Here is a 19,420-nt window from a genome sequence, read left to right on the forward strand (position 1 = left end):
ACTCAGCCTTCTTATGTGTGTGTTTTACGTTGTATATTTTTGTCATCCAAAACCTATTTATTTATTTTTAATATGTGTCTCTTGTAGATAGCATATGGTTGGTGTCTTGCTTTTTCATCAGTTCCAACAATTTCTAATGTAGTTGATATGGTTGGATTTGTTCCCTCTGTTTTTTGTTCTTTATTCCTCTGATATTGCCTTCTTTTGGAATATATGAATATTTTAGAATTTAATTTTTAAAATTTTATTGATGTATAGTTGATTTCCAATGTTGTGTTAATGTCTTCTGTACAGCAAAGTGACTCAGTTATACACACACATACATATATATATATATATATATATATATATATATATATATTCTTTTTCATATTCTTTTCCATTATGGTTTGTCACAGGATATTGAAATAGTTCCCTGTGCTATACAGTACAGAATTTAATTTTATTTTACCTATTGGGTTTTTTAAATTTTTTAATTAATTTATTATTTATTTATTATTTATTTTTGGCTGTGTTGGGTCATCGTTTCCGTGCGAGGGCTTTCTCTAGTTGCAGCAAGCGGGGGCCACTGTTCATCGCGATGCCCGGGCCTCTCACTATCGCGGCCTCTCTTGTTGCGGAGCACAGGCTCCAGACGCACAGACTCAGTAGTTGTGGCTCACGGGCCTAGTTGCTCCATGGCATGTAGGATCTTCCCAGACCAGGGCTCGAACCCATGTCCCCTGCATTGGCAGGCAGACTCCCAACCACTGCGCCACCAGGGAAGCCCCCTATTGGGGTTTTTTAATAGCTATATATTTTTCTTAGTGGCTGCTTGAGGAATTATAATAAATCTTTAAATTCTCAAAGTTTACTAATATAGTACCACTTTACAAGCAGTGTATGAATCTTGAAAATGCATAATCACTTTATGACTCCCTTGGCTTTGATGCGCTAGTTGTCATATGTATTACATTTATATATGCTATAATTCTTATCATACTGATAAATATATATATATATATTTAATAGTGGTATATAGTTTAAAAACAGTAAGATTTTAAAATAGTCTTTCATATTCAGTCACATATTTATCATTTCTGATGCATCTTTTTTCATCCTGTAAATTCAAGTTTCTTTCTACTTTTATTTTACTTGAGCCAGAAAAATGTCCTTTAGCATTTCTTACAGGATAGATTAGCTTAGTTTTTATTTCTCTAAAAATGTCTTTATTTTGTCTATGTTCTTCAAGGATGTTTTCACTGGATATAGAATTCTTCATTGACAGTTTTTTCTTTTAGTATTTTAAAGCTGTATTTCATTGTCTTATGGCCTCTATTTTTCCTAAGAAGCCTGAGATCATTCAAATCATTATTCATTTATATGATATGTGTCATTTTTCCCTGGCTGCTTTCTAGATTTCTTTCTCTTTAGCTTTTACTAGTGTGTCTCTGATGTACTAAGGCCTCTGTGTGTATGTGAATGGGTATTTGTGTGCCTGAGTCTTTATCCCATTAGGGTTCACTGTTTGCTGAGCTTCTTGGATCTGTAGATTTATGTCTTTTATCGAAATTATGAAATTTTAGCCATTATTTCTTCAAAAAATTTTTTTCTGCTCCATTGTCTGTTTCTTCCTTTTTCTTCTCCCTCTGGCATTATGTATGGGTATACACACACACACACACACACACACACACACACACACACATACATATATATAACATATGTGTGTATATGTATATTATATATACACATATATATAACATATATAAGGCACTTTGATATTGTCCCACAGTTCCATGTGGTTCTATTATTTATTATTTTTCTGAATAATTTTCTTTCTTCAGGTTAGATACATTATATTGAATGCTTGCCAAATTAACTAACTCTTCCATCTTCTCCATTTTGCTGATAAACCCACCCAGCAAATTTTTTATTTCAGAAACATTTTACTTCTAGAATGTCCATTTCTAATAATTTCTATTTTTCTGCTGAGATTTTCTACCATCAAGATAGAAGATATAGTGCATAGTCACAATGAAAATAATTTGAATAATAATATAAGGGAAAGTACCAATGGAAGGTGTGTTAGTGGGGAGTGGGGGAAGGGGGTGATTTTAAGGCCACAGTATTATCCATGATTTACGAGAAATCTCAGGGAATTCGATTATTATAACATGAAATTTCACCTCGTGGGCTTACCCAATACAGAACTATGGTATGTTAACATTAAAAAGAAACTTAGCAACCATCTAGTTATAAATGTGGGAAAAGTTAGCCAAGGTTACACAAGTAGTAAGAAAAGACTTGGCTCAAGGGCCTGTGATTATGGGTTGGTTACTCTTTCCTTTGCCCCTGTAATTCCCCAGATCAACTTCTCAGACTCCTAGAGATTTAGAAGATATTTTCATTATTTCAAAAAGCCAAATACAACATATATTCACCCTCAGAAACATCTCACAAATTAAAAATGTCAGTGTATAAAGCCGCTATGGAAGTGCAGTACTAGTTATCTCATGGTATTAGGAAAAAATATTTTAAACCATGGATACAGATGAAAGGGACATGAAATAATGAAATAAGTCTTTGGTGGGAAGTTTGGTAGCTATTGCTTTATACCATGCATATAATCAACCTTATTCTAACGTGAAAAACGTAAGTTTTATCAAAATCTTCTAGTAGCCAATGTACAATATTATCCCATTGGTTTTGCAGCAGTCTAAGAATTAAGGAACATTCATTAATACTAGGAGTCCATGCTGGTTTCATGTTCACTACAAGAGTCATTAGTGAAAACTAGCTTTAAACTATTTATAAGCTGTCTCTAATAATAATTTAATGACGTATCTCACCATGACATAACACTTCAGAATTGTTTTCTTTTAAATATGAATAACAGTCATGTCACCAGGCAACTAAAAAAATGAGGCTTCAAAGAATAAACGTTCTCTGAAAATAAATTTCATTTCATTTCAACCTGGAAACAGAAGATGCTGTCTGATCCAGATAACAAAAGTTGTGGTGGGTGCTTTGAATAATTTCACTTGTAGGTATTAACATTCTGAATAGTTAAAAAAAAATCATTGTGGTCTTTAAAATCATGAATTTACCAACAAACCTATGAATCAAATCTTCGTAATTATTTTTTTCTTAACGTTCCAACTTTCCTCTTTGTTTAGTTCATATATGAAGAGTCCATCCAATTCATCTGCATTGTTCTTTACATAATATGGTATCTATATTATCTGTCACAGCTTTTGCATTTTTAAGAGACATAAGAAATAATTCAAATAATTTTATAAAGAAACAGTGTTTACTATTTTGATAAAACAAGGTTATAAAAATTAGTTATTGATGAAATTTAAACTTGAAAGAGATTATTTTAGAAAGGATGGTGACTAACATTCATCATCTTTAATAGAGAATGTTTAAACAGAAGCTTAATTAAATCAACACAAGGGAGAATTTCCTGACCAAGAGGAGTTGATATTGAAATTCATTTGGGTCTCATGAGATATATGTTAATAGGTTAGGTATTTTCCTAGTTTAGATGTCTTCCAACTTAAGAGCTCATGGGCAGAAGTAATACATTTAAATTTTCATGAAAAATTACATAAATAAATGTAATGTAAATTTGAAGCTTGCCCAAGCTCACTGAAATCTTTAACTAAGAATTATTTTTAAATTTTAGAATTAAGATGGGCTTTAGAGATTATCCAGGCACTAAAATATAGAAAGTTAGAGCTACTAAAGGCATCTACAACATCATAAATCCCTCAGGTTTAGATAAGGAAATTAAAGTTCAAGGGAGTTTAAGAAACTTGTCCAAAATGATTTATGTGGTTTTAAGAAAAATTCTCATTAAAATTGTTCATTGCAATTTGTATCATTATTCCACATATAATGAGAAGAGTGGACCCAAATAAATTTTTAGCTTTCAACCCTTGAATATGTTTCATAAATATGCTCTCCTTTATTGGATTCTGAATGAGCAACACACTTCTAGGTGCTGCATTGCTGGGAATCGAGATCCCACTGTTAGTTCTGTCCCTTTAACGATTCAGCTTCTTGGTACAATTGTGTGATTTTAGAATGAGAGCCTAGTTCTGAAGATCAACCTCAGTCTGAACTTAATCTTAGGGATTCCATGGAATAAATCTATGGAAGACCTTAGATGTTCAAATATTAGTGTTAGAAAACAGTATTTTCAATGTCAGCTGGGAGCTTTTATACCTACAGAAACCACAGTCTTTCAATTCCCTTTGTTTGGCTTGACTTTTATTTTAATTGTTTTTGAGCATCCATTCTCCAGGAAAGAAAGATAACTAGCATAATCTTCCTCAAAAAAGACAGGATTCAAACCTTATGGAAATAGTAGTGGTTAAAAAGGAGGACAATTTCTTGAATTGACTTGAGGGAGGTGGCACAGCTGTCTGGAGTGATGTTAACTATATTTAACGTAAGTAATATATGGGTTCAACAGAAGGCTGATGATAATTTTAGTTTCTATGTGAGTCCTTCATCAGTCACAGGAAAGTTGTTTAATTTGACAGTGGTTGAGCAATCTGTGATTCATAGCTCCACAGACAAGAGAGGATGTAATTTTCTGGTCTTCATTATTGAGATCAATAAGCAAATTGTATAGGAGGTCATGCGTGTCTGAAATAATGAAGCAGAGTTGCCAGAACCGGTTTTCTCTATACTGTCTCTTTATTTCACAAAGGACCCTGAGAAAGCTGGGATTTGGAAATAAACAAACAAAAACAAATCAGCCCTGCTAGTTATTTATTTTAGGTGAGGCGCATACTGCACACTACTTGAGTCATGTGAAAGAAAAGTGCATAATAAGAAGCCATTACTTTTCTAAGGTCAAAAACAATGAATAATGAAAGCAATACAGAAAATGTATAAGATGTGATGGTAAGTGTGTATGGTGTAGGGGATTGAGTCCTGAGGATGGGAGCAGGCAGAGAGAAGACAGATATTTTACTCAAATATGGCATAAACTAGAGTCTGAATTATTATGCTTAAATCCTCTCTTCCAAACCAAGTCACCATATGCTGATTATATTCCACTTTTTTGCTTCATAAATTATGTAGCAAAAAATTCTGTGCACATAAATCATATTTTGTTAAACTCACCTTCGAGTGGGTACATGCAACTTATTTTAAGTCCAAACTTAACTGTTTTTTTACCCCCTCAGAATGAATTCTTTATTTTTATCACAATCTATTTCTTAATGCTTTAATTTCATTTTGGAGTTACCAGTTACCTGTTCAAGAACAATTCTTAAGAAAAAAAAATTATTCTTCCTTTAGGGCCTATTGAACACATCAACTCTCAAGTTAAATGAGAAAATATTTTGAAAGTTGATTATATTTCTTTTAAACATCATATTGATGTTTCATGGATGTGGATTTTAAAGCAAATATTAATATCACTTACTTTAATCAGAACATTTTGCCTAACATTATCTATTCATAAACAAAATGTGACTGCCCAAACATACATCTATGGGAGTCAGTAGTAAAATCCTAGGCTTATTTTAATGCGGCAGTGTGATATATACTTTCTAGAGAGGGAAGCAAGCTGCCTAGGCTAAAAAGTTGAGAGGAAGTTTACACCCCAAATTTCCTTTATTTTTCCTCAAAGAATCTAGTGATGAGAGCAAAATGGATACATTATAAACAAGGCAATATGCATCGTATCTGTACTGCAAGTTGAAAGAGATGTTTGACGTGACTTAGCCTGACCGTGTTCTCTTACTGGTGAAGAAACAAAGGTCTAGAGAAGTAAAATGATTAACTCCAGGTCACAAAGCTGCTCTAGAACTCAGGTCTCCCAATTCTTGCCTTTTAACGGAAAGAACAGAGCCTGAGGATTCAGACAGAGCTGGGTTTGGCGGTTAGCTGTGTGACCTTAGATGCAAGTTACGTAACTTCTCTGGTCCAAAGTTTCCTCATCAGTGATTTAAAAAAATGGAGATAAAAGTTCCTGTATTTTAAGTTTGATGTGAGGATTGGAAACGTTCATAAAATACCTAATACAGGGCATTGTCGATCATTTGAGGGACTTTGTAATAATACATGATTAATATGAAACATAGTTGTTCTACCAGAGCTACAGTTACAGGCACAGGGATCGAGTCTGAGGAAAAAGAATAAAGCCTTGTCTATAGAGATGTGTTAGAATTCAAAATTCTACCTAGGAGATCTTTAAAGAGAGAAGTACCATGGAAATATAATAAACAATTCTAGTGCACAGAAAAAGAAACAACAAAATGAAAAGGAAACAAAGAATGGGAGAAGATTTTTGCAAACCGTGTATCAAATAAGGGGCTAACATCCAAAATATATAACGAACTCATACAACTCAATAACAGAAAACAAAGAAACAAACACAAAAAATCCAACTTAAAAATGGGCAGAGGAACTAAATAGATATTTTTCTAAAAGGTGCTTAAAATCACTATTGATCATGGGAAATGCACCCCCATGTTCATTGCAAAAGTATTCACAATAGCCAAGATATTAAAACAACCTAAATGTCCATTGATGGATGAATAGATAAGAAAATTGTGGTGTACATATGCAATGGAATATTATTCAGCCTTGAGAAAGAAAGAAATTGTGTCACCATTTGTGACAATGTCGATGGACTTAGACAATAAGTGAAATAAGTCAGAGAAAGAAAAATACTGTGCAATATCACTTGTATGTGGAATCTGAAAAAGCCAAACTAGTAAACACAGAGACTAAAATGGTGGTTGTCAGGGGCTGGGGGTGGAGGAATAGGAGAGATATTGTAAAATGTTTCCAAGAGCATTTGAAGGACAGAGTATTTAGACATTAAAAAAACAAAAAGTTTCTTGGTGTAAGGTTACTAGGTTAGTACAAAACTGGTTACAGGGCAATGAAGCCATAACCTTTGGAGATATCTTTTCTACCAAAAAGAAATCTACCAAGTTAACTTGTTACTCAGAGAGGCTGAACTCTTAATTAAATAAAATTAACAAAATCAAAACAGGTGCAATCTTCTAGAAAATTAAATAATCCTTGTTTGAACCTGTTAAATAATGTTCTGTATGACATTGAAAGGAAATGCCTTTTCCTATTTTTTCCTAGTTTTAAATACTTTTCCTCAATATGGTTCACAAAAGTCCCCTTATAATTCTTTTATATTTTTCTCCCATCATGCATTACTTTTCTATTGCTGCCCTAACAACTTTACCACAAATGCAGGGGCTTAAAATAACACAGATTTATCTTACAGTTCTGTCTGTTATAGGTCTCACCAAACTAAAATTAAAATGTCTCCAAGCTCTATTCCTTTCTGGAGGCCGTAGGGGACAATCTCATTCAGTTTCTTAGCATAATTGAATTTATTATGGTTGTGGGAACAAGGCTTCCATTTCTTACTGTCAGCTGAGGGTACTTCCCATCTTCCAGAAGCTGTCACAGTCCTTGGCTTGTGGGTCCCTCTCTTCATCTTCAAAGCACAAATGGAGGATCAAACATGTTGCATCTTTCTGACCTAATCTTCTGCTTCCCTCTTCCACTTTTGAGGATACGTGTAATCCTATGGACCCACCTAGATAATTTAGGATAATCTCCCCATCTCAAGGTCTGAGCCCTTAATCACATCTGAAAAATACTTTTTGCCATGTAAGGTAACATATTCACAGGCTTGGGGGATTGGGAGGTAGATATCTTTTTGCGGGGGGGGGGCATTATTCTGCCCTTCATACATTGTAAATGTATGTATAATTCAGTGGTTACTAGTAAATGTGTAAAGTTGTGCAACCATCACCCAAACAAATTATAGAATATATTTCATCACTCCCTCAAATTTTGCTTGTGCCAGTTTGTAGGTGTGTTTCTGATCCCAGCCCTAGGCAGCCACTGATTTGCTTTCTGTATTTATAAATTTGCCTTTTCAGGACATTTCATATAAATAAAATCACAAACTATTTAGCCTTTTCATTCTGGCTGTTTTCATTTAGCATAATTTTTTTTTAAGTATTATCCATGTTTAGCATTTATCTGTAGTTTCTTTTTATTGCTGACTATATTTCATTGATTGTATATACTGTGTTTTGTTTATTTACCAATTAATAAACATTTGAATTGCATCCAGTTGTTGACTATGATGAATAAGCCTGCAATAAATGTTCCACATATGTCTTTGTATGCGAATACATTTTCACTTCTCTTGGGTAAATTCCCAGGAGTGGATCATAAGGCAATTTTATGTTTAATTTTTCAGGAAACTGGTATATTTTCCCAAAGTTGTTACATTATTTTAAATTCCCTCTAGGGATGTATAAGGGTTTTTCCTCCTGTTATTTTCTGTTTTTAGATTATTGCCTATCTAGTGGGTATAAAGTGGTACAGTTTTAGTTTACATTTCTCTAATGACATAAAATGTTAAGCATCTTTTCCTGTGCTTATCAGCCATACGTCTATCTTCTTTCGTGAAATATCTATTCAAATATTTACCCAGTTTTTATCTGGGATGTTTGTCTTAGTGAATTGTAAGAGTTCTATATTTTGGATGTAAGCACTTTATCAAGAGATACGATTTGCAAATATTTTCTGCCAGTGTATTGTCTTTTCTTTTGTTTTTCTTCTTTCTCTCTTTCTTTGTGTGTTTTGAACCATTAAACTTTTAATTTTGATGAAGTACAATGTATCAGTGTTTCTCTATTATGGATTGTGCTTTTTTAAATTGAGGTATAGTTAAAGTACAATATCATATAAATTTCAGGTGTACAACATAGTAATTCACAAGTTTTAAAAGTTATACTCCATTCATAGTTATCATCAAATATTGACTATATTCCCTGTGTTGTACAATATATCCTTGTAGCTTATTTATTTTATACATAGTAGTTTGGACCTCTTAATCCCTTCCCTTATATTGCTCCTCCCCTTTCCCTCTCCCCACTGGTAACCACTAATTTGTTCTCTACATCTGTGTGTCTGTTTCTTTTTTGTTATATTCACTAGTCTGTCTTATTTTTTTATTTTTTTTTATTTTTTATTTTTTATTTTTTTTTTAATTTATTTATTTATTTATTTATGGCTGTGTCGGGTCTTCATTTCTGTGCGAGGGCTTTCTCTAGTTGCGGCAAGTGGGGGCCACTCTTCATCACGGTGCGCGGGCCTCTCATTATCGCGGCCTCTCTTGTTGTGGAGCACAGGCTCCAGACGCACAGGCTCAGTAATTGTGGCTCACGGGCCTAGTTGCTCCGCGGCATGTGGGATCTTCCCCGACCAGGGCTCGAACCCGTGTCCCCTGCATTGGCAGGCAGACTCTCAACCACTGCGCCACCAGGGAAGCCCTGTCTTATTTTTTTAGATTCCACATATAAGTGTTATCATACAGTATCTGTCTTTCTCTGTCTGACTTATTACACTTAGCATAATTCTCTCCAAGTCCATTCATGTTGTTGCAAATGGAAAAATTCCATACCTTTTTATGGCTGAGTAGTTTTCCACCATGTGTTTGTGTTTGTGTGTGTGTGTGTGATCTTCTTTATCCTATCATCTGTTGATTGACATTTAGATTGCTTCCATATCTTGTCTACTGTAAATAATGCTGCTGTGAACATTGGGATGCATGTATCTTTTGGAATTAGTGTTTTCTTTTTCTTTTTTGTTTGGATATATACCCAGGAGTGGAATTGCTGGGTCATATGGTAGTTCTATTTTTAGTTTTTTGAGAACCTGTTTTCCACAGTGGCTGCACCAATTTACATTCCCACCAACAGTGTACTTCCCTTGCTAAATATTTCCTTGCCAGAAAAACTTGGCATGTAGAAATTTGGGAATTTAAGTGCTAACAAAACAAGAATGCTGCAACTTTATTTATTTTCAGGATTTAAAAAGGTCACAATATTGCAAAACTGCCAAGTGGCTGGATAGAGTAGCAGTACATTACTACAAGTGTGGACAGATCGTTCAATTGATAGATTGGAACTGGAGACCAGGTAATTGGTGGCAAATTTTCTAAAGGCCCTTGTTTCTTCTCAGTGTGAATCTGCAGCCAAAGCACCTTTTCTGTGAGGAATAAATAAGTCAACCACAGATACTGAATCCTTCTTTAGCACCATGGTAACAAAGATGAATTAAACCCCCAATATGGTCCATTCATCTATCCTGCCACCATAACTAAATTTCCTCAAAGGTAATATTATTGCCACTCTCCTCTGACATCTTACATGGAAGCCAGGAAATCCACAAAAAGAGGCTCTATGAGTTTTGAAAGCATGCAAAGTGGGCTTGATCCCAGGAATTATATCACTCTGTTTTTCCATGATACATTTTGTAAACTAGTTTTAAATCACATTACCTCATTTGTGATTCTGCTACAGTAACCTGCCCATGTATTTCTTTTGAAGTAAATTAAATGATCTGCTTAAAATGACCCCTTCTATTTTCACAATATCCCCTTTTTCCTTGCCTCTCTCCATCCCATATTCCTAAATACACTCCCAAATGATCCCTTCCCTTAGAATTTAGAATGTTATTGTTCTCCTAAAAGGAAGAAAACTGAACCAGCCTACAGGGTTCAAGTGCTTTGTAAAATTACCAAAACCATGTTTTATTTCATTGGCTTAGGTTTGGTTGAGAGAATGTGAATAGAGTGGGTCGGGACACACTGTGTCTGAGGCAGATCAGGGCTCTGGAGAATGAACCCTGAAAATGAATGACTAAGAAATGAATATACCAGCTTTCTAGCAGAGAATTACCAGCTGTCATCCAAACTCAAGATTGCCCAGCAACGTATTGATAGTTAGGAAATCTGAAAGACAAGATTACCTCAGCTATAATTTTGCTTCGTTAATTTCTCTTACCAATTTATACTCGGCTCAATGTTGTTGTTTAAGTTGAAATACTTTAAACAGTATTTTAAAAAGTAGTATTTGCTTTGGATAGATGTTTTTCTTTCAGTCCACCTGTGCTGATCCTCTTATCAATGAAATTCTTAGTTATCTGATATGCTCTGAATCAAAGACACAACCTGATTACTTCTACATGCTTTTCTTCAACTTCTGATTTTGCACCAATCTTTATTTAAGAATTTCTTTAAGAGAGCTCCCAAGGAAAATGACTCCCCCACAGGACCCAATCAAATTTCCATATCAATTAAGAAATTTGACAGCAGTTTTAACAGATTTCCCAGTTATTAATACAATCACTTTGTTAGAGCAACTCCTCCTGCTTCCTTCAGACCTTTAAAAATTCTTCCCTTGGGTAATATTCAATAGAAAATTGAGCAAACAATTCAACCATTATCCATACAGCAATCTTTTTCTTTTCTGTTATATAACAAGCAAAACTAGAAATTTTAAGATAAATAACGATCTTCCCACCTAGAACAATAGATATAAAATATTCAAGGAAAACTTTTACATAAAATAAAAGAAAGCAATATTTTGATGGGGTGTGAAGAAAGTATTTTATTTGCAAAAGTTACTTCTTAATATAGCTATCAGTAAGTTTTTACTTGTTCCAGCTCACAAAACATAATCCCTGCTTCCTGCTGAAATAAATATCACATTTGTTTTCACTAATCTACTAATATAAAATCAGTAAAAAAAAAAAGCTACTATGAAGCAAAACTCAAAATAAAATTGTGGGATGCATTTTTATGGGATTTTGAAAACTTAAAAAGCAAAGAAATTACAATTCTAAATTTTATAATTCTGATGTATTATGAGTTTGCAACAAAAATAATATATATAGTGTTCGGCTTTTTATATTTTATCAAATTAAAAATTTAATTTGATCATCGTATACATGATTTGGTAACTGAATGACTTGTTAAAAATAATTTTAGAATTGAGGAAGACTAATATTTTATAATCAAATGTTTGAATAATTATTTGAGTAAAATATGAAAATCTCAGAAAAATAAATAAAATTCTCAGAGAAGATGACCTTTCAAGGACAATTAAGAAGCCTTCAATATATATAATACAGTATTTATTGAGTAGCTCTGTAGAGAGAGAAAATTGTTTAAGAAAAAATAAAAATATATACACATTTTAAAAGCACAGTTATATTCCCATATTTATTTTCAAGAGGAACTTTCCTCTCCTTCTTGTTTTCCAGATGAAATCTATTGTCTAGTCTATAACTCTTGACATGCCCATCTCGTTACACCTGCAGTCATGTACTACAAGCCTTTTTCCAGCCAAGAGGGAAGGTGAGAAGCTGCCTTTATAGTAGAATCAGTGCTGCAGCCAATAGGAGTGTTAAAACCAGAAGCAGGAGTCATTCTCCCACTCTTCCATCTGTCATTTCTACACCAGGTGTATCTTGCTGCCAGCCCACGTGAAAATCCATCCAACTCTACCTTAACTTTTATCGTCTTGTGTGGCCATTGGCTATCTTGGTCATCAACTCATTTATTGTAACTAATATGCCAGCTGCTAATAGAACTCTTTCATTCATTTGAACTCAGTCTGAATATTTATAAAAATATTTCATATACTTTAAAGGATTCCAAGATGTGTATATAATATCAGATTTTCACTGTGAGCTGTTAGAGTAGAAATATTACAATATTGAATTAGACTTCCAAGAAAGCATGATCCAGGTTAATACGCTGCAGAAACTCAGCTTTGTTGGCAATTTTCCTGGCCTTTGCCAAGGAACTAACTGGGTGTCCTCAGGCGAGATATTTAAACATTCTTCCTAAGATTCCTCAGCTTAAAAATGGGGATACTATAAAATATAAACTTGAAGCATACGGCTATTAGAGGGCCCACAAAAAAAATATAAATGAGAGTCGAGCACTTGTCATTTTAACAGAAACTTTTCTTTGAGATCTAACTTAATTCATAACTCTTGGAACATATAACCTATGCTTGTGATTTCTGTCTTTTAATTTAGAACTACCCATTTTATGAAATTTCCATAAAGTGCCTAACTTGAATAAATTTCATCCAACTCTGTGGGGCAGTCACTAATTAATCATTTAAAATATTTTATGTTCCGGTTAAGTTAAAATGTGTTTGGTTGGGAAATCAAAGGGGTTGAGCTCCTTGAGTTAAGGCAAGCTTGTTTAGTGCAGAAATAGCATTTGACATTAAGCCAGACCTCCAGGAGCAAGGATCCTAATGTGCTCGTCATGGAGTGAGTAGCCCTTGATTAAGAAGTGGATACTACCACAGGCTCATGATAAGCACAGAAGTTACAGACAGACAAACATCTTGAGATGATATTTGTAAAAAGAATGCTAAGGATTATATAACCCACCCGTACTGTTTCATGTTGTAATGGAAGAGCAAATATTCCTGATTCATTGCTTATCTTTTATCAGTTTGACCGGATCTGAGAAAGACAACGCCACCAGACTAGAATGGCAGCAGGCTACCTTGAAGGTGAAGGGGCTCCTTGGGCCATCTGGAGCACCTGTGAACCAGTTGCTTCTCTGTTTATTGTTCAAATCTGGAGGTGGGGGCAGAAAGGGAGACTGTCTGCTTCGGAGGTTGTGGCAGATGAGGGAACTACGGAGGAAGGGGATATTGTTGAGCCTCTGTGAAGAGAACCTAAATCTAAATTTACTTTTCCTTTAGTGAAACCTCTCTTCAATGACAGCCATGAATTCAGTGGTTTTAGGACAGATTTTAAGAGATTATTTCCATGTGTCTGGACACCAACAAAACCTTAGGTGTCTACGGCAGGACTCCACCAAGCCTCAACCTGGGCCTGCAATGCAAGTGCTAGGTCCATAAATGAAGTAGCAATTTAAACTCATAAACAATGTGAGAAAAGAAAACAACTTTAAAGAAGCATTTTTTTTTAATACTGTCTTTTAATTTCCAGGTTAGTTTTTTTAACTTATGTTTATTTGACTGATCTATCTCTTTGTGTTGACAAACAAGATGTTTGTTCAGACATGTTCCTGAACCCTCTGTAATTAATGGCATACCTGCGTGGGAAGCTGTCTTTCTGCAGATCAGGTCTGCCATGTGAATAGCACTGCCACCTATTGGTATTTATCTCAAACTGCAGCTCAGGTTAGCACAGCCCTTGTGATTGTATGGAGAGTAGAACAAGAGTTACAAAACCAGACCATTCCAGAGTGAGAACTTTGGAGATTTTGCAGTCATTGATTAAATCCCCTAATTTTACTGCTGATGCACAGAGGGAAGAGAGGGTTTTGCATTGATAAGAAAGATCCCCAAATAGATAGCTGCAGTTTTTGTTGTCTTTGCTATACAGTAAATTGCCAGAATTTAAGAAATATTTTAGAAACTTTATATAGTCTACATTTTAGAAACTGACTTTATTTCTTTACACAAATTAAAATCCAGCAAATTATTCTTCAAAAACTCAGACTTGATCTGAATATCAGATGGCAGCATTATTTTTGTTTGTTTTGATATATATATATATATATAATAGACAACTGGAGAACAGCTAACAATCATTTGTCTTGAGGGGCAAGGTATAAAATGCAGAACAAACAAGAAAGCACGGGCATTCAAGGCACTTGGCCCAGTAATTGCTATTTGAAGAAATAAAACACAGTTTCCAAAATAGCAAATAAAGATTTGAGAGTAAAGAAATATTAGGCAAAACTATTCTAATCTCAAAAAAGTGAGATTTTTTTTTAAAAAATTAATTAATTAATTATTTATTTTTGGCTGCGTTGGGTCTTCATTGCTGCACATGGGCTTTCTCTAGTTGCGTCGAGTGGGGGCTATTCTTTGTTGCGGTGCGTGGACTTCTCATTGCGGTGGCTTCTCTTGTTGCGGAGCATGGGTTCTAGGTGCGGGGACTTCAGTAGTTGTGGCATGCGTGCTCCGGTAGTTGTGGCACGTGGGCTCAGTAGTTGTGGCTCGCGGGCTCTAGAGCGCAAGCTCAGTAGTCGTGGCACACAGGCTTAGTTGCTCCGCGGCATGTGGGATCCTCCTGGGCCAGGGCTCGAACCCGTGTCCCCTGCATTGGCAGGCGGATTCTTAACCACTGCGCCACCAGGGAAGCCCGTGAGATGTATTTTTTAAGTAAAAAGAGTCATTGTGTTTATTTTAATAATTATTCCTACTTCTCTGAAAAAAAAAAGGAAAAAAAATCAAACTGTCTTTGATGGATGTAGGTCCTTTTTTCTCTTGAAATCAACATGTCAGCCATACTAATGTCTTTAAACAAAAACCTGAAATTGTACACTCTATGGTTCTACAAGAAGGAGGTCACGCATCATATATATTAAAAATTAACCCTGTGGGGAAGTTTTCAAATGTCATTTATAGGAAATAATTTTTAAAAAACCAGCTCTGGGATTCCAACTAGAGAAAATGTATAATACAGAGCAAGCGGTTGTTCTTGCTATAGACTTTTTCATACTTTATGAATCACATGTGCAATGCCATTACTAATGGCTATTGAAATCGTTTCCTGGGGGAACTCTTTTACTCTACGCCCCTTAGACACACTTTAATCCTACAGTCAAAACCTTTTCTCTGTTGCCCAAATAATAAACTGCAAAACTCTGAATGCAATGTGATTTATTTTAGATCTCTAACCTGAAATTTATGATACGAAAAGCTGACATTATCTCGCTACCTGAAGTAATGCATTCCCTTTTAAAATTTGTTTTCTGCCCAAGCAAGAGAGCTTCTTGATATAGCCAGTGTCACATGTGCAAAGCACTCATTTTCAAGCTAGCAAGTTATTACTAAGCATGTATTTATTTTTCTCACTGTACGAGTACTTTATGTTGAAGGTCACCACAAATATAGACCACATCAGGACATTTTAAGAAAGTATTTGGAGCCATTTAAAGTCAATGATATACCACAGAATTATGTGAATTCCTGCGGGATCCCACCTTTCGGCAGTGAAGTTTGTGGTTTTTGCAAATTCTGGAAATAAATGGATGACTCGTTGACGTTTTTAGACATCCACATTACACGAGGCAAGAACAATTCAAATATGACTTAATTGGCAAGAAGAGTCAAGAAACAGCTAATGCTCCTTTTCACCAGGATTGTCTAGGGAAAGTAAGTTCTTTTCTATCTTTGAAATTCTAGCTCATTGAAATCATATAGCATCAGAGTTGCTCCTAATTGAAGAGCAGGCAAGTTTCAAACTGTTGTTTCGCCGAAATTGTTTAATGCTGAGTGTAGCAGCAAGAGGTTCAAAGTCTCCCTTTTCATCCTCAAGCATCTTATAAAGTTTAGCTACAAGCACACCAGAAGCCTGAGGCATGGTTTTCTGCCAAACGCACTAATGACAGCAAGGTAGTAATTTTGTGGAAGGAACTGTTCTGTGACAGAAGAGCAGAGAAGTTATTTAGCCCAAAGGATAGCAGGTAGGAGCAGGACACTCCAGGAATGCAGTCTCAGAATTGGCAGAGAGTCAAGTTCTCAACAAGTCCAGAGAGAAAGGTCAAGAGGCAAAGTGGGAGAGACGCATATGCGCATATGCGTTGGCTTAATCTTATGCATTCAACAAGGGTGCAGAGCCTTCTCCGGAAAAGAGCAACAACATCCCTCTCTGTCAGAAATCCCTACTCTGCAGAAACAGATAGTGACGTGTTCACGCTGGAAAACTGGGCAGTTCTCTACAAGTAGCAAATTATTATCACTTCCTTTGGTGCTTATTAGACTAACATTAATCATTATAAATTCTTTTGGTGTGACATTATTTCCTCTTCTTTGTTCTCACAAGAAAACCTCAAGCAAGGTGTCACTTGCCAAACAAGCCGGGTTGATTTATTTTTTGGCTCTTTTTGGTCGTGAGTGATTTTAAATGAAGACTCGTCAAGTCTATGAAGAAGAAAGTAGGCATGATTAAAGTTTGACTGAACTCTCTTCAACCTTGATTCATGCCCTGATGTTTGCCAAATCATACCATCATTTGCATTCACATTTAAGTTCTGTCAAATGATGGTAGCAAACATTCAGATAATTTAGCGTTTCTTTCAGTAGCTAGTATATAAAAATCTTTCTTGCATTTAATAACATTTACAACCTTCTTTAGATGATCACTGCATATTTTTCCATATTACATTTCCTATTAAGTTCAACGATTTTCTCCTCCTTCCACTCCGTATCTTGTTTTCATAATAATAGGACACATAGTTTAAGGCATTAAAACTAGCTCATGGTGTTAGACAATTTTGGAAATCCTAGTTTGAGAATTAAAGAACTAACACTGGAGTAGTTGAAATTATAGTTCTATGTCATGGTCCATTTATTTAAATTAGCTAGATTTTAAACAAAGAAATGTTGAAATTTAAACTACCTTTTTTTTTTTCTAAAGAGGATACCTCTATTCTTTCTTTACACAGACATCAGAAATTTCATGGTATTTTCATGATAGAGGATACTTTTCTCTTAGCACAGTTTATTATTGTTACCTGCCCTTAAGAACTGCCTGCTATTAACTGCTACCATTGCAGAATAAAGGTTTCTTATTACTGTCTAGCTGTGGTGTTGATTAAAGTTCTTATTCATTTATATTATCTTCTATGTTGATGCCACATGACATTGTCAACAAAGAGGTATCAATATATATAGTCCACTTTTGTTTGAATTTTTTGTTGTGTGTTTTTCAAATAACAAATCACTATGCTGCTTGGGTAGCTTTTTTTTTTTTTTTTAAGTTTCAAAGCTTTTGGTTGCTTTTTTTCAAAATTGAGAGATTTTACTCTGTTTCAATAAAGTACCTACACAATGACAATATAAATTATGGAGCAAAATATTGCTCATTTATGGAGTTTAAACTACTAGACATTTATGCCTATATATCCCTGATATGAGTGTTAAGTCATACATGATTAGTTAAAATGTCTTTTATATCACCCCATGGGTTATATAGAAGTCAATTATCAATCATTTAGAATATAAATAATCCTGTGTGCAGCCAAGAAGGAAGCAAAAGTATGTAAATAACCTTTGAGAGGTCAAGGTTAACCTATTCTGTCATCCAATCATTAAAACTGTGGAATATTGAATATTATTCTCAGGCTAGATACTGGGAACAAATATGGCCCTTGCTTTTATGGAGCTTATAGTCTATGGAAGTGATGGGTTTTAACCAATGAATAACACATAAATAATACAAAATATGTAATTTTAGGTGAGATTCAAAGAATGATTGTGGGTAAGTCTTATGAGAGGCAATGGAAAAAGTGTTCCAGGCCGAGGGACAATTGTTCAAAGTCCTGAGAGGAAGAATAATACAAAATGAGACTGTGGAGCAGACAGGACTGACATATATGTATTTAGTCAGAGTTATTTAAACAGTTGGGAGGACATTCCAGATGGTTTCCCTGTACTTCAAACCAGTTCCCACTATTGACATCTCACATGAGTCTAGTACATTTAATGAACTAATATTGTTAATTATTAACTAAATTTCATACTTTATTCAGACTTCCTTAGTTTTTATAATGTCCATTTTGTGTTCCAGAATCCTACCCAGGAAAAACCACAGTATTTTATTTGTCTTGTTTCCTTAGGTTCTTCTTGGATGTAATGGTTTCTCAGACTCTCCTTATTTTTGATTACTTTAACAATTTTGAAGAGGACTACTCGGGTATTTTATGGGTTGCCGTCTGCTGTAATTTTTCTGTTTTTCTCGTGATTAGACTGGGGTTATGGTTTTGGGGGGGGAACATTACAAAAGTGAAGTGTCATTTTCATCACATCGTGTCATGGGCATAGACTCAACATGATTTCTGACTTTGACTGTACCTCACGGGGGTGGTTTCGCCAGTTTCTTCCACTGTGAAGTTACTCTCCTCCCACTCCCACTTTCCGTACTCTCCTCTTTGCAAGGACGTCTCTCTGTGCGGCTCACATTTGAGGAGTGGGAGTTATGCTGCACCCCTTTAAGAGCAGAGTAGCTACATAAATTATTTGAAAGTTTTCTGCTTAAGAGATTTGTTTCTATTCCCCCATTTATTAATTGATTCAGGCATTTGCTTATATCCGTAAGGACTCGTCGATACTTATTTTATACTTTGGGTTATAATCCAATTCTACTCTTCACTGCTCAAATTGTTCCAGCGTTGGTCATTGGGAGCCCTTTCAGTTGACTTCTGTGCCCCTTTGACATGCTCCCACCATGTGGGATTTAATTTTGGGGAGAGAGGGCACTTCCTTACTTTCTGTCACCACAAGGTGCTTCAGGCTTATCCTGTGTATTTCCTGCCCCAGTGTGAGAATCAGCCATTTCTCTAAGGAGCCATGGTTCCTTTTATGGGAGAACGTATTACAAAGCAAGATCTGGGCACTCAGTGTGTTCGTTGCTACTGGATTGCCATTTATTTTAGGTCTTCTCAGCTGACAGAGCAAAGGTATATTATGTGTGTATCCTAATGCATGTCTATACACATGTATAAATATTTATATAGGTGACCATCTGTATGTATATTCTGCTAAACATGAGGTGATAGTGATGTCTTCAACTCTAA

At 35.1% G+C, this 19,420-nt stretch overlaps 1 long non-coding RNA gene across 1 annotated transcript; it reads left to right on the forward strand.

Moving 5' to 3' along the window:
• Positions 1 to 1,678: 1,678 nt before the first annotated feature.
• Positions 1,679 to 10,248, forward strand: LOC309651685. Its single transcript, XR_014258319.1, has 2 exons — positions 1,679 to 8,987; positions 9,322 to 10,248. It is a non-coding gene; the product is annotated as an uncharacterized lncRNA (long non-coding RNA).
• Positions 10,249 to 19,420: the final 9,172 nt, after the last annotated feature.

Source organism: Balaenoptera physalus (genome assembly GCF_965194825.1).
Source record: "Balaenoptera physalus genome assembly, chromosome: 21".
NCBI lineage: Eukaryota > Metazoa > Chordata > Mammalia > Artiodactyla > Balaenopteridae > Balaenoptera > Balaenoptera physalus.